The 12,978-nt window shown below is 43.2% G+C and overlaps 1 protein-coding gene across 2 annotated transcripts in view; it reads left to right on the top strand.

The window, feature by feature from the left end:
- The first annotated feature begins 344 nt into the window (after positions 1-344).
- RARB (retinoic acid receptor beta) overlaps positions 345-12,978 on the top strand; it is a 346,244-nt gene continuing 333,610 nt past the window's right edge. The window contains exons 1-2 of one of the 2 annotated variants that reach the window (XM_075418996.1): positions 345-407; positions 9,676-9,756. The gene's annotated coding sequence lies outside the window, so the exon portion shown is untranslated. Of the gene's footprint in view, positions 408-9,675; positions 9,771-12,978 lie in introns of both variants that reach the window. The other variant, XM_075418995.1, reaches the window with a different exon arrangement.

Genomic DNA, 12,978 nt, shown 5'->3' with positions numbered 1-12,978 from the left:
GGCGGGCTGAGGGGGCGGCGGGAGCGGGCGCAGCCCGTCCCGCGCCCTGCCCCGGGCGCCAGGCGGAACGGGGACGACGCCTCCTCCGACCCGCCGGGACCGCGCTCCTGCTCGCTTTGGGAGCCGGCTGGCAGCGTCGGGGGGGCGAGCGGCCCACCGTGCCCCCGTCCCCGCAGCGCAGAGCCCCCGCCCGCCCTCAGAGGGGGCAAAATGGCGCAGTGGCCCCTTCTCCCCGCTCCCCTCTCCTCCCCGCTCTCCCCTCCCCCCCCCCGCGCGCGGCGAGGGGGCGCGCGAGCCCCCGGCGGCCCCGCCAGGGGGCGGGGCGGGGCGGGGCGGGGGGTCCGGGGCTGCCGCCGCCGCTGCCGGCTGCACTGGCGGGGCGGCGGCGGGAGCAGGAGGCTGCGGAGGTAAAGCCGGGCCGGGCGGCGGGGCCGGCCGGGCGGGCAGGGCAGCGGGGCTCGGCGTGCGCGGCGCCCGTCTTGCGTTTACCCCCGTCGGCGGCCCCGGTTGCGCGTTAGCGCCTGGGCGCTTCGCTCGCCCGCGGACAAAAGCGCGCCCGAGGCGCCGTGAGGGAGCGGGCGCGGGACCCCGGCAGCCCCGCGCCCGGGCGGGATGGCCCGCTCCGCTGCCGCCGAGCCGCCGCCCGGTTCGGCGCCGCTGGTGTAAGCGAGCCGTCATTCTGGCGGAGAGAAGGACTTGGTGTTTGCAGATCTCTGCTCAGAGGGGAAAGAAAAAAGCAAGCTGTTGGGCCGTGGCAGCGCCTGCCGTCAGAAGTGGTTCGGGGAGCGGGCGCGGAGCCCCGACGGCGGGGCGCCGGGCCGGGCGGGATTCCGGTGCGGAGGGAGCCGCGGTGCGCCGCGGGCTCCTGCTTGCCGGCCGCTCGCTTCGTCTTGGTGCGCGGGGAGCAGTTATTTACTTGAGCAACTCGGCGGAGGGCCGGGAGGGCGTGCAGGGGCGGCTCGGCCGCTCCCTCCGGGGGGAGATGCGGTTTCCCAGCGGCCGCGCCTCCGCGCCCCGCCGCGCTGCGGGACCGCGCCGGAGCCCCGCAGGGGGAGCGGGGCGAGCGTCCGCGGGGTCCCCGCGGCTGCCGGCCGGGCACGCACCGGGTGGGGGCTCGGCGGCCTGTGAGTGTGTGTGGGGGGCAGGCTCCGGTGCGAGGAGGCAATAGCAGTGCTGTTTTGTGCCATTGTTGGTGTTTTCCAGAGGTACGGGTTTCCGTCTGGAGTGACGGTTTGGTCATTTGATTCCGTGGCGGAATTTCTCCGGTTTTTACAGAGTTGAGATTATGCCTTTGGCTGAGACGTGCTTAGTGGCTTTTTAGCAAGCTACGTGTGACGTGAAACACGGAGGGCTAAATCATTGGCAATATATTTAATCCATAAAGCAGTCTAACTTCACACTTTGAAGAGAGACGGGAAATAATGGCATGGATTCTGAAAATAAAATGTTTAATGGAGCAACGCAGAATAATATTGTCCAAGGACTGTGCTGGATCCAAAGAATGCCCTCCAGGACAGTGCAGCAACAGCCCAAAGAGAGGAGATTCGCTGAGACTGCTCTTTGGCTCTTACCTCTGAAAGTGTTCTCATGGGGAAGTTTAGCAAGCATAGGTTAGTTACGTACGACCCCACAGTTAACTGAAGGGGTTGAATACCCGGTGCAAGAACCTGTGTGTGAGGGAGAAGCAGGATTACGGTAAAGTGGTGTCAATGTAAATTTAGACCAGTTGTGTCATTGTGGTAGAAGTTCCTACGTGGACATCACTTGTTTGCAGTTCTGGTTATGTCATTTGGGAAGAGTTGGAAGCAAAACTGAAAAAAACATTGCTCTTAAAATAAGAGCATTTAGAGTTGGTGTGTGTTTTGTTTTTAACCAGGAAAGCTGGTTTTGATTTAAAATAATTCTTTCCTTTATGAACCAAGCTTGATGTGTCAGTATCTGTCCGCGTCTGATTTAATGATCAGAGAAGGCTGATCCTCAGCTTTTTATGTGGGTAAGCTTCCCACAAAATATGCTTTGCTAGATGAAGAGTTGCAGGATTTGTCCTTGTAGTGTTACAGTGTTAGTAAATGAGAGTGGTTATCAACATAGGATCTGCCTCAACCCGGATTGTCATTATTCTGTGACTAAGTGTGCTTATGAAGAGTGCAAAAGCTGGCTCCAAAGCAGATGGTCACCCCTTGGGGTACCTTGTATCTTGTCTGATTTTGTTTTGCACCTACTTGCAGAGCTGAGTGGTCTTGTAGTCCACTTGTATCTTCAGTCTAATTCATCCCAGTTGCAGTATGATAAAGTGTCACTGTTACACTTGAAAATCGGGTTCTCTCCAGGTAGAAGGAGGGATGCAACCAAAGGCTACTTCACCATCATACCTTTTTGGTTTTCTGCTGAAGTAGTTTTGTCTGTATCTGTAGTAAAAGTGTTTTATTGATGCGAGGATACTAGCTCATTTCAAGAGTAATAGGTCTCTAGCGTGGGTAAGGTGCGGAAGTCTCAGTATTCTCACATATCCATGTTTCTGTAGAATGAAATGAGTTATTCTGGCAACTTCCCAGTTACGAGGTGCCCACAGGTCTGTACAGTAGGAGTTGGAGCCAGATATGTCTGGAAGAGATTATCGGTTTTCACACTTCTGTCTATATGGATATGGTGGGAGAGGTATGTAATGTAAGCAAAGTCCCCATTGACTTCTGTGGATTTACACATGTGCAAAATCAGACTTGCAAGCAGGTTCAACCAGATCTGTGCTAATACTTGTATTTCTCATGTGAAACACCAGTATTTTCAAGACAAAGATCTAGTTTTACACTGCTTTGCACCCCAGGGCGTGATTCTTCTAGTGTTTGTTTTCAGCAACGATTTAAAAAGCTGCCACTTCTCAGTGGGATGCAATGCGAGATCCGGGCAGTGCCATCCAACTGTTGTGAGCAGTTACAGTGTGCTGTTTGTCATCATGGAAGTTTCTTCTAACCCTTCTCAGCTAACAGTTACTTTACACATGAGGCTGTAATATGTTCTTGCCTGTTTAATAGCAGGCAAGGTTGTTTCAGTAATACCTTGTAGCATTGAACTCTATAAGTTACCTGCATTAAATCTGTTGTCTTTCAATATCATTGACTCCTCATTTATGCATTAGGAGGAGACACTAGGAGTATGTATGTATTAGGAGGAGACATTTCAACAGTTGTTGAAATTCCCTAATATAGCTTAGCTGATCTTAATTATAATGCTGGAGTCTATTACAATACATATTGTAAGTGCAAACTATTGTTAAAGTTTAGGCAAGACATTTGGAAAAAAAACTGTCAAACATTGCTTCTTCATAAGTTGTGTTCTAATTAAATATTCAGTATTGTAGGAGATGATCTTTGAGTCCCAAGATACTGATGAAATGTCAGTTAAATCGTATTTCCCTCCTTCAAAGCAATGTGCAGTATTCCATTTGCTACAATATTGGGAAATCTGTAAGAGTTGAAGAGTCATTTAACTTTTTATTCTCTGTGACCTATAGTTTAGTTTGTGTTCCAGGTAGATGGACTGGAAAATACTGAACATCCAGGAAGTACAGGCATGAAAAAACAGAATCGGTCCCACTGGGAAAAATCCAGACGGTTGTGAAATACAGAAAAGTGTAGAGAATTGGAGCTACTCATGTTGGTGAAGGCAAAAAGAACTTCATTTTATGAAGTATTTTCTTAGCTTGTTGAAGTAATACTGTGGAGGTTTTGGATTTATTTTCTACACCAGCCTAACTTTTCTCTGCTGTTCATCTCTTTCTTATATCCTGACACAGTCAGCTTATCATTGTCAGTTTTGGTTACAGCCATATATATTTTTGTAGTGCTTTGTAATGAGTCTATAGGGCAACAGACCCTACCATATCACACATCTAATTTATTACTCTGTTTTTCAGCAGTTATGGCAAGTCTGCTGATCAGATCAGAATTAAAATTATGTGGATATAATTAAAATATGCCAATATTAATGGAATGATGAAATGCGTATGAGCTCATTCGGTTTCCCTTTTCAGTAGATCTTTTTTTTTTTCTGTTTTTGTTTTTAATATAGAATGCAAGCTGTTGCTAATTAGCATGCCACTCTGGAGGTGGTCTCTGTGTAAGCTAAATGGAAAGGACTGGATGAAGGGGGGGGAAAAAATAAACCTGGAGGAGTAAAAGTGGCAGTCTTGGAGGTGTTTAAAAGCTTTGCACATAGAGTGGGTTTTGTCCTTCTTATTAAAGAAGCGGTGTGGCAAAACCTTTCCAGGTCACGTGTAGAACTTCAGACTCGCGCTGAATCCTGCGCCGATGTGTGTGTTCGTTCTGGGTCAGTCAGAGGGGCCTCGGGAGAGGCACTGATTTCCCTTTTACTTCTCATGGGGTGCTACAGCTTGCCTCCTGTTTAGTAGGCTGGCATGGGGAGCTGGTAGACGGCAGCATGAGGCTGGGAGCACGTGCAGTTCCAACACTGCAGCGGTTTCGCTGGAGAGATGCCATCAACACTGCCACCATGCAACAGCTCTCCTGCGTTTGCCATGGCTTTTCTCTCATGGATGCAAAATATGACAGACACCTATGTCTGTTACTGTTATTAAATTGCTGGAGGCTTATTTACTTTGAAATGCCTGTTATATGCAGAATTATACACAAATGAATATACACACATGTGTGTGTATACATATTTCCATGTCTAAATCTCAGTGTTAAAATGTATTTCGTGCTCCTGGGTGGAACTTCTGCAGCTGCTAAGGCGGCAAATTTCGAACTTGCACAGAATAATCTTCGGGTCCAGGGCTGCTGGTTGTTGTTGGGGTATTTGGCAGTCGTGGTTCTGGAGGTTTTAGCTCTAATCTAGGCAGATATGAAAACCTGCCCCCTGCGGCAGCAATATGTAGCAAAGTAATAGAAGACAAGCTTTAAATAAATGATAAATTGAATCTTTATTAAGCCCATTCTTGCATATGGGGAGCATCCTACGAAGTTCTATAGAAAGCTGCCTTCCTTGGGTCTCTGAATGAAACCTGATTCACACTCTGCGAGGGCATACTTTGCACTGCCGGGCGAGGAAGGTTGCTCTCAGTAGCTCAGTGCGGGTAACATGCCTAGCTTTACTCGCATCTCCTTCCTCTTGTATCTGTTTTGACCTATGTCTAGATGCTCTGCAAATGCTTTGGAACTGACGCTGTCAAGTGAGTGGCATGTACTGCTCATTTCATCCAAGTAATGCAGTATGCTCTATCTCAAAATAATGATTAGAAATTGTTTTTCTTTAAGAGAGGGTGTTTTAGCCCATGGGTATTGGTACATTCAAATAATTTAGAATTAAATACTATTCGGAAATTTAATTTAGCAAAAATCTTAGAAGCAACTAATAAGAAAATGCTGCTCTTTAAAGCTTTCTATGTAGAGTTCAAAGAAAAGCCAAAGGAAGTTACAGATCATATGTCTTTCATTCTTTCTGGGGTAAACTGCAGGAAGTTGTATAGCTTCGTTCTAAACCACATTCATTTTTCTTTAAATGTAGATATTTCTTTGTTCGGTCACTGTAAAAAATGCTGTTCCAGGGTGTTCTGTGCTTAGATGATCTGAGATGCCACTCATGAAGCAGTGCATTCTCCTGCCGAATCCTTTGTGCTGCTCTTTTGAGGTCGTCCTCAGAAGAACTTGCTTTGAGATCAGAAAGTAAGATAGCCGATGCTGCTTTGTATGTCAGGGGACCTGTGAAACAGTGCTTTATGATCAAGGTGAAATATGTGAAAGGCTTTGTTGCATTTTCATAAATAGTTCAAAGAGTTTTAACTCGGAGCAGCCACCTTGTTTCAGCCATCAGTAGATGTTTGTATTTTAGCTAAAACATTTCCCTGTAAAAATTTGTCAGCAGAAGAAACTGAGTACTTTTCAGTTTACTATACTGATTTGCAAGTTTACTGATTAAGGTATAGGGTATTGCCATCCGTTCTCATGCAAAATTCGGGTTGACCTTTGACTGTAAGATCATGCCCCACTTCTTTCCTTTCTAAGTTTTTCACAAAGAAAATTAGCTACAATATTAGCTTCTTGTTTATATTATACTATTGCCCAAGGGATATTTGGTGTCCACCCACATCACTTGCTTTGTTCTAACCCTGTATTCTTAGGGTAGGGGAACTGGAGGAATGAAAGTATATAGTGACTAAAAAGTAATGTTGGATTGAAGTCAGCAGCGTGCTCTTGCAGCGATGGAGACTAACGGTGTGCTGAGCTGTATTAGCAAGAGCATGGCCATGCAATTGAGGAGGGTAACGATTGCTCTTGATGAGGCTGCTCCTGGAATAATGCTGTGTCCAGTGTTTGGCCCCAGGTGTAAGAAAGTTAGGGACAAACTGGACAGAGCCCAGGGGAGGGCTGCCCTGATGGTTGGGGACTGGAACAAATGGCATGCAAGGAGATGCTGGGGCACCTGGGTTTGCCTGGCTTGGAGAATGGAAGATGAATTGCTGCCTTCCATTTCCTGATGGGCTGTTATGGAACAGAGAGAGATGCTCTTCTCTGCTGTGTGCAGAGAAAGGATGAGAGGCAGTTGTCACATGCTGAAAAGGGCAGATTCTGACTGGACTTAAGGGAAAAAAACTATGAAAATGGTTAAACTCTGACCTGGGGTCTGTGGAGGTTGTGGGATTTGCCCTTGGAGATTTGAAAACTTGACTGGACAAGACTCTGAACAACTTGATCGAAGTTTGAAATCAGCACTGCTTTGACTGGGAATTGGAGGACGTAGCCTCTAGAGGTCCTTTCCAGCCTAAATTATTCTGATTCTGTAGGAAGATTTCCCATAGAGAAAATAAGTATCATAAGAGTTACGCTAAATAGTCTTTTTAATTATATTCTTAGAATGGAAGAGCTATTTATTTGCAGGATCAGAGGAGCCCGTTGTATAGTACTCAAAGCCAAAGTAATTTAGAGTAAAAATGATTTTGTAAACAGCATCAGCAAAAGGAACAAGTTTAAACTGTCTGTGGGGCAGAGTGCTTCTGCACCGTGCTGCTGCCATGACTAGTTGCAGTCTTGCTGCCCTGTATTGAGAATAGCTCTGACAAATAAATTTAAGGCATATCAAGTGGTAGTCTTTACTGGACTTGCCTGTGGTTACTGTAGGTGAGCTCTTCACAACTCTGGGAAGGTGTGTAACACATACTAAATTTGAAATGGCTGTAAGAGTTTGGTGTAACAAAAAAGGATTTTTTTTTTTTTTTTTTTTGATCGTGACTAATGAAGCTTTCTAAGATTGATTGTTGATGCTTCCTTTGGGTCTGATGCGGTCAGAGTACTCTTTGTTGATGGAGTGGCTCACTGTTGTTATTTGTGGCATCATGTTTGACATTGGTGTTTTGTAGTATACAGCTTAAATATTTTTTTTTCTCAAAGAGTCGTTTCATGTGTCTCAGAGCTAACTTTGTGCTAAGGCAGACAAAATATCAGCACTTCTTGTCTTAGGCATCTGTGTGAGGTTGTAATGACATCCCCAGAAATCCCCATAGATTTGGCCTTAAGACTTCATTTTTTTCTCTAGTTAGTGATGGCCAAATAATCTATATTATGTGAATTTTAATTTCTCTGGCATTTTTCATATCTCACTGAAATAATGTGAACTTTATATATTGCTGCCTATACATTCAAAATGGAAAATTGAGTAGTGGAGAACAAGTTTATGTGTTATTCTGTACGTCTGCATGCATATATCCTTACTCATGGGAGAAGGAGGGAGGAATGTATCCACAGTACCCCCTCTGTTCCCTGCCCCAAAACAATTATGTTTTTGTTTTTTTTACAAATGACATTAAATGCATTTTACCAGTACTTGGGTTAAATATGCTAGCTGTGATTCAAGCTTAAAAGTTAAGACTCTTGTTCAGCTTTTCAGAAAGATTGTTGGAGACTCTGTGTGTGTGTATGTATATGTGTGTGTGTATATATGTGTGTATATATATGTATATATAAACTGCAGCAGTGTAAGTAGATACCATCAATCTAGGCTGCTGTATTTTCTCTGTGGGCCGGATTGAGTGTGGCCTTTCTGCAGAGGTACAATGGGCTTGTATAAAAGCTTGAATGATTGCTCTTGGCACTCTATAGGATGCATAGGCTTCAGTGGCTTGTCTCTCCTGGGGGCTGCCTACCTGTACAGACCACAGTGTGGGAACGGAATAGGCACGTCAAGGAGATCAGGTTGTTGCTCAAAAGAATGTTGGGCAGGAGATATGTTATCTTGTACTCCTAACAGGGAAGGGAAGCTGCAGCTTTTTGCTCTGGCCCTTACCTTTCTTGGGTACTGCTTTTGCCTTTAATATTCTTTTGTATATATATATGTCTGTGTGTGTGTGTGTGTATGTATATTAGCACTGAGAGTCAAGCTTTTCAATGTCTGCCTTCCAAAAGGACCTGAGAGTGACTTTGGTAATCAGGAGGTATTAGCAATTTTGAATCCCTTTTAGCTGCTTTGTGTTTTTAAGTCATACTCAGGATGCGTTTTCCAGCATTGTGCACATAGAAAAGGGAAAGATGATTCCTTTAATTTTTAAATGAAAGCTGAAATGCATGTTTTGTTGTTGAGGAAGCATAAGAAAAAGGCCAAGTATCACTAGATTCAGATCAGAAATACGGGAGAAGTTCTACTGGTTCTAACAAGATTGTGATATGGAAATAGCATTGCTGATAGATCTGATGTTGGATGCAAAATCCAGTCTGGTTTTTTTTGTTGGATTTTACAACAAATTTTAATGATGTTAAGCGCATATCTTTGTTTTAGAATATTTCCTGATTTGGAAAGCCAATAGAGAAGTGTTTTTAAAGTAATATTGTGACTACTAAGGGCTGGACAGACAGAGTGCTTTGTTAGTTCAACACCAATTGTTTTGTAGTGCTGCTGATGTGAGAGAGAAATACAAATTGTCTTTTGTGGCTGCAGTTTCTGCACTCTGGTAGAGTCTGTCCGAGATCAGGCAATTCTCTGTGGAAGATGAAAAAAGCCAGTACAGATCAATTCCTTTTTTCTTTTCTTTTCTTTCTTTTCTTTTTTTTTTTTTTTTCCTTTGCTCTCTTGACTGCTTTCTCTCTTGCCCTGCTTTTCTTGTTGGGCTGGAGTGGGTTGACAGAGACAGTGTCTAGTTGGATCAAAAGGATTGGTAGGGGTCACGTTATTGAAGTCACATTTCCCTGTTTTTAAAAAGAGGGTAGAATTTTCTTGTGTTGATGGTTCAGCTGCAAAGGTATTTCAGCTTTTTTTCTTTTTTGTCTTTTTCCAAAGTTAAGTTGAGTAGACTGGTGGAAGTTAATTGTGTGTGCTCAGTGTTGGTGCGAACACAGATGTCCGGCCCTGGAATTCCCTTGGGTGCTCACAGGGAATTTTGGCATGGACACCTATTTCTTCCTTGAGCTGGAACCAAGGAGGGGGTCAGTGTTGCAATTGACAGGGGTGTTCAGTAGAAAGAGGAAGAAAGGAAGCATGTCATGAACCTGAGATATCTGCGTTCAGAGACTTTAGTGAAGCAGTGCTCTGGTTTTGATTTCTCATTTGCGGATAATGGAGGCAGCACTAAGATCTCTGATTTTGCCCTGAGTATCATTGTTCTGATGAGTACGTTTGCCATATTCCTTCAAAACTTCACTTTGTAACTGCTTTTTCCCCTTATTCTTCCAGAATGACAAACTGGCTTAGGTCCATGAAGACTGCCCTGGTGTCAAGCTCCCTCTGACTTGTCTCCGGTTCTCAGGAGCAAAGGTACAGTTACAGGGGTAAGTTAAAATCCCCTCATAGAATCCCCTGAAGGAAACAAAGACTTCAGTCAGTGCCCTCTCCTTTGCATGGCAGTCTCTGGTACATTTCTTCCTTCAGGGTTGCTTAGTTTGTGACAGCAGGCTATCAGTGATAGAGAAAGGGAAATCCAAAAGAGTGGAGTCACTTTGAAAATGTAGTGAAAAGTTAATGACTAGAGCACTTACAGGGAAAGTACCAATGCAGACTGTGTTAGGTAAGTACTTTAAAAGTGAAAAGTGCCCCCCTGTTGGTTTGTTCTCCTTTTATCTGATCTCTTTGAAAATCTAATTGGAATCACAGTTGAACTACTGTGATGAAATATGTTTTTGGTAGATAAAGTTGAAATAATACACATTTAGCAATCGGGAGTGTTGCTGGAAATAGTAGGCGCGTGTAGAAATGAACACAAATTCCCATTTCTTGTTTCATCCTAAGGGCGAAGTACCCTTGGTGCAAAGCCCAGGGGACCTATATTGTCATTAGCAGATGGAGGGGGACATTAATCTTCTACCCACAAATCTGCCCCAGCACATAAACCAGGGAGCGTCTCTGTTGTGAGGATTGCTAGAGGTTGTATTAAACATGATAGTATAGTTTATAATCACAGTGCCAGCCACTCTTGCTGTTTACTGCTGTGTTTTCTTGGTGTCTCTGGATTTCACTTATTCTATCCATGTATAATGGAGTAGTGACAGTGTTTCTGCTTCTTGAGATCTTGGCAGAACCTTCTCCCAACACTCTTAAAATCTTTCTCTTGCTGTAAGCACTAGAGTATGTTAGGATATACTTCAAATACTTTTTTTGTGCATGGGGAGAAATGTATGATTTTTCTGTGTCATTCAGTCTTTCTCATTTGGCAGTAAGCTCAGAGACAGGCATGGTTAATGAGGTATCTCAGCAGTGAGTTTTTATGGGAGCATAGTTTAAAGTTAGGAGTATGTCCAGTCTCCAAACTGCCTAGTGAGCGTTCTGTATTTGGAAACAAATGCCAGCTGGCAGTGGTTAAGGAGTGCGTGCTTATTCTGCTCATGATAGCCAAAACATGCTCCCCACTGTGTGCTTTTGGCAGCTTTGCACTGGCAATATGTCTCAAATGCCAGTTGCATGTCCTCCTTTCTTCCTCACAAGTGTGTCCCATAAGGCATGATTTAGCCAAAATAAAAATGTGCCTCTTAGACCTGGTAACATATGGAAAGAAAGAGATGCTTGTTTTCAAAAAACAAGTCTTTCTGAAACACCTGTAGTACATTATTTTCACTGTAGAAATAAAAAGATGATTATTATGTCTTATATGCTCTAGCAGATTAGCCTTAAATTCCTGAAGATTTGATGATTTTTGTGACACCAATTGTTAGGCATACTACACTGAAAAAATTGCGTAATTTATTCTCAGTGAGAACTCTGGGTGGAATTTCAGTCCTAAAGTAGCTGTGTATTAAGTTTATTTGAAGCTCTAACTCCGCGTTTCTGGTCAATGTCATTAATTACCTTGGTGATCACATTAATTGCATTAATTTGCAGTCTGAACATATAATGATCAGCTCATATTTCTTCCTATTTGTTGAAGTGTTTTAAGTCAATAAACATCTAAAGTAAGTATTATATTGTATTGAAAAGGTATCTTATGTGTAGGCAGCCTGACTTTTACAATAAAGTGTTGCAAATGTGCGTAGCTGAATTATTGGAAGCAGTTTGTGCATTGTGGTACATTGGATACAAATTTTTAGGAATTTGAAGGTAAATAAATCCAGTCTACTTTTCTTTGTCATTTTTATCTTCAGTCACAGTCTAACAGGTTAGAAAAAAAAAAAAAGCACAGTTTTTTAGAAAAAGCTAAACAAAACACTGAAGCTTTTCAGTTCAATACTCAAACAACTGCATTTAAGGTCAAGTCACCTGTAGGGTAAGTAACCTGTGTTTAGAACTTGGCTTTAGAAATATTTACGTATTTAAGGTCTGTGTTGCTTTTTCTTTGAGACAATCTTACACCTCTTTTGTTTGCAGCAGATCTTGATATTTGACAAGATGATACTTCTTGAACAATTTCAATGCTTTTTTCTTTTCTAAACCAATGAAATTCTGTGGAGATCTGATAAACTGATTTTTAAACTTCCATATCTTATCTTATTTAACATGTGTTCGTTAGGAAAAAGTTATCACCTTGCCAAAATCACAAGCTTTCCCAAAGTTGGGATCACACAACCGCTAAGGAGGGGGAGCAACAGTACACATTGGAAAGTGCTAGGATTTGATTACCATGCTTCCACGTATCTGTTGAAGCCTGCAGTGCAGAGACAATCTGCATTTACCAAGCAAGAGGTAAAAAAGAGGGCCTTACTGTGACCTGTTCCTCGAACCTGTAAGCATATCTGAGCAGCTGGTTGTCACTATCACATAGCTTTCTCTCTCTCTGATAAGAAGAACTCAATTCAGTTGCTTTCAACATCTGATTTAAAATCGTACAGGTTTCCTTGTGAGTTCTTTGTTGCATCCATCATCCAGTTATGTCCTGGATATCCAAGGGCATGGGCACCTGTGTTCAGGTATCTGAATATTTTCATGGTTGTCTGCACTGTAGTGAAGTTGAGAGTCAAATCTTGCTGTGATCTGTGTTGAAGGAGCACTGCTGCACATTGGTTAACTTGTTCATGCTCTAAAAAAACCTTGGGTATGACATGCTAAAAAGGTATTTTAGAAAGTAGATTGCAAAATCAACCTAGGTTGTGAAATGTCAGATTTATGTTACTTTCTTCTGTGCTTGTAATTGATGCAGGAATATAGATCTTGCAACTGTAACTTCATGGTATCCTAACTGTTGGGGACTGGAATTGGGTAACTGTTACATTAGAAGACATGAGTGTGACATGGTCATGGAATTTAGTAAATAGCATGGTGGCATTTGTGTATGAGAAAAAACAGTGTTCACAGAAGAATAATCATAGAATTCAATGCTAAGCTATTGTATGCTTGTAGAGGATAAACAGAATTGGTTCAACAGAATTTAAATTATATAAATTATATATAATTATATAAACTTAGTGTGGATTCAGACCTGCAATAAGTAAACATGTGTAATGTGATTGATTTCAGTGAAGTTTCTCCCGTTTATGCTGGTGTTGAATTCTGCCTCTAGTCAAAAAGAAGTTTTCTAAAAGTTCTGCCAACACAGTTTTGTCTCGGAACAGC

The sequence above is a fragment of the Opisthocomus hoazin genome, chromosome 4 (genome assembly GCF_030867145.1).
Source record: "Opisthocomus hoazin isolate bOpiHoa1 chromosome 4, bOpiHoa1.hap1, whole genome shotgun sequence".
NCBI lineage: Eukaryota > Metazoa > Chordata > Aves > Opisthocomiformes > Opisthocomidae > Opisthocomus > Opisthocomus hoazin.
Note: the sequence above shows the minus strand (reverse complement) of the source record. Positions and strands in the feature narration are given on the sequence as shown.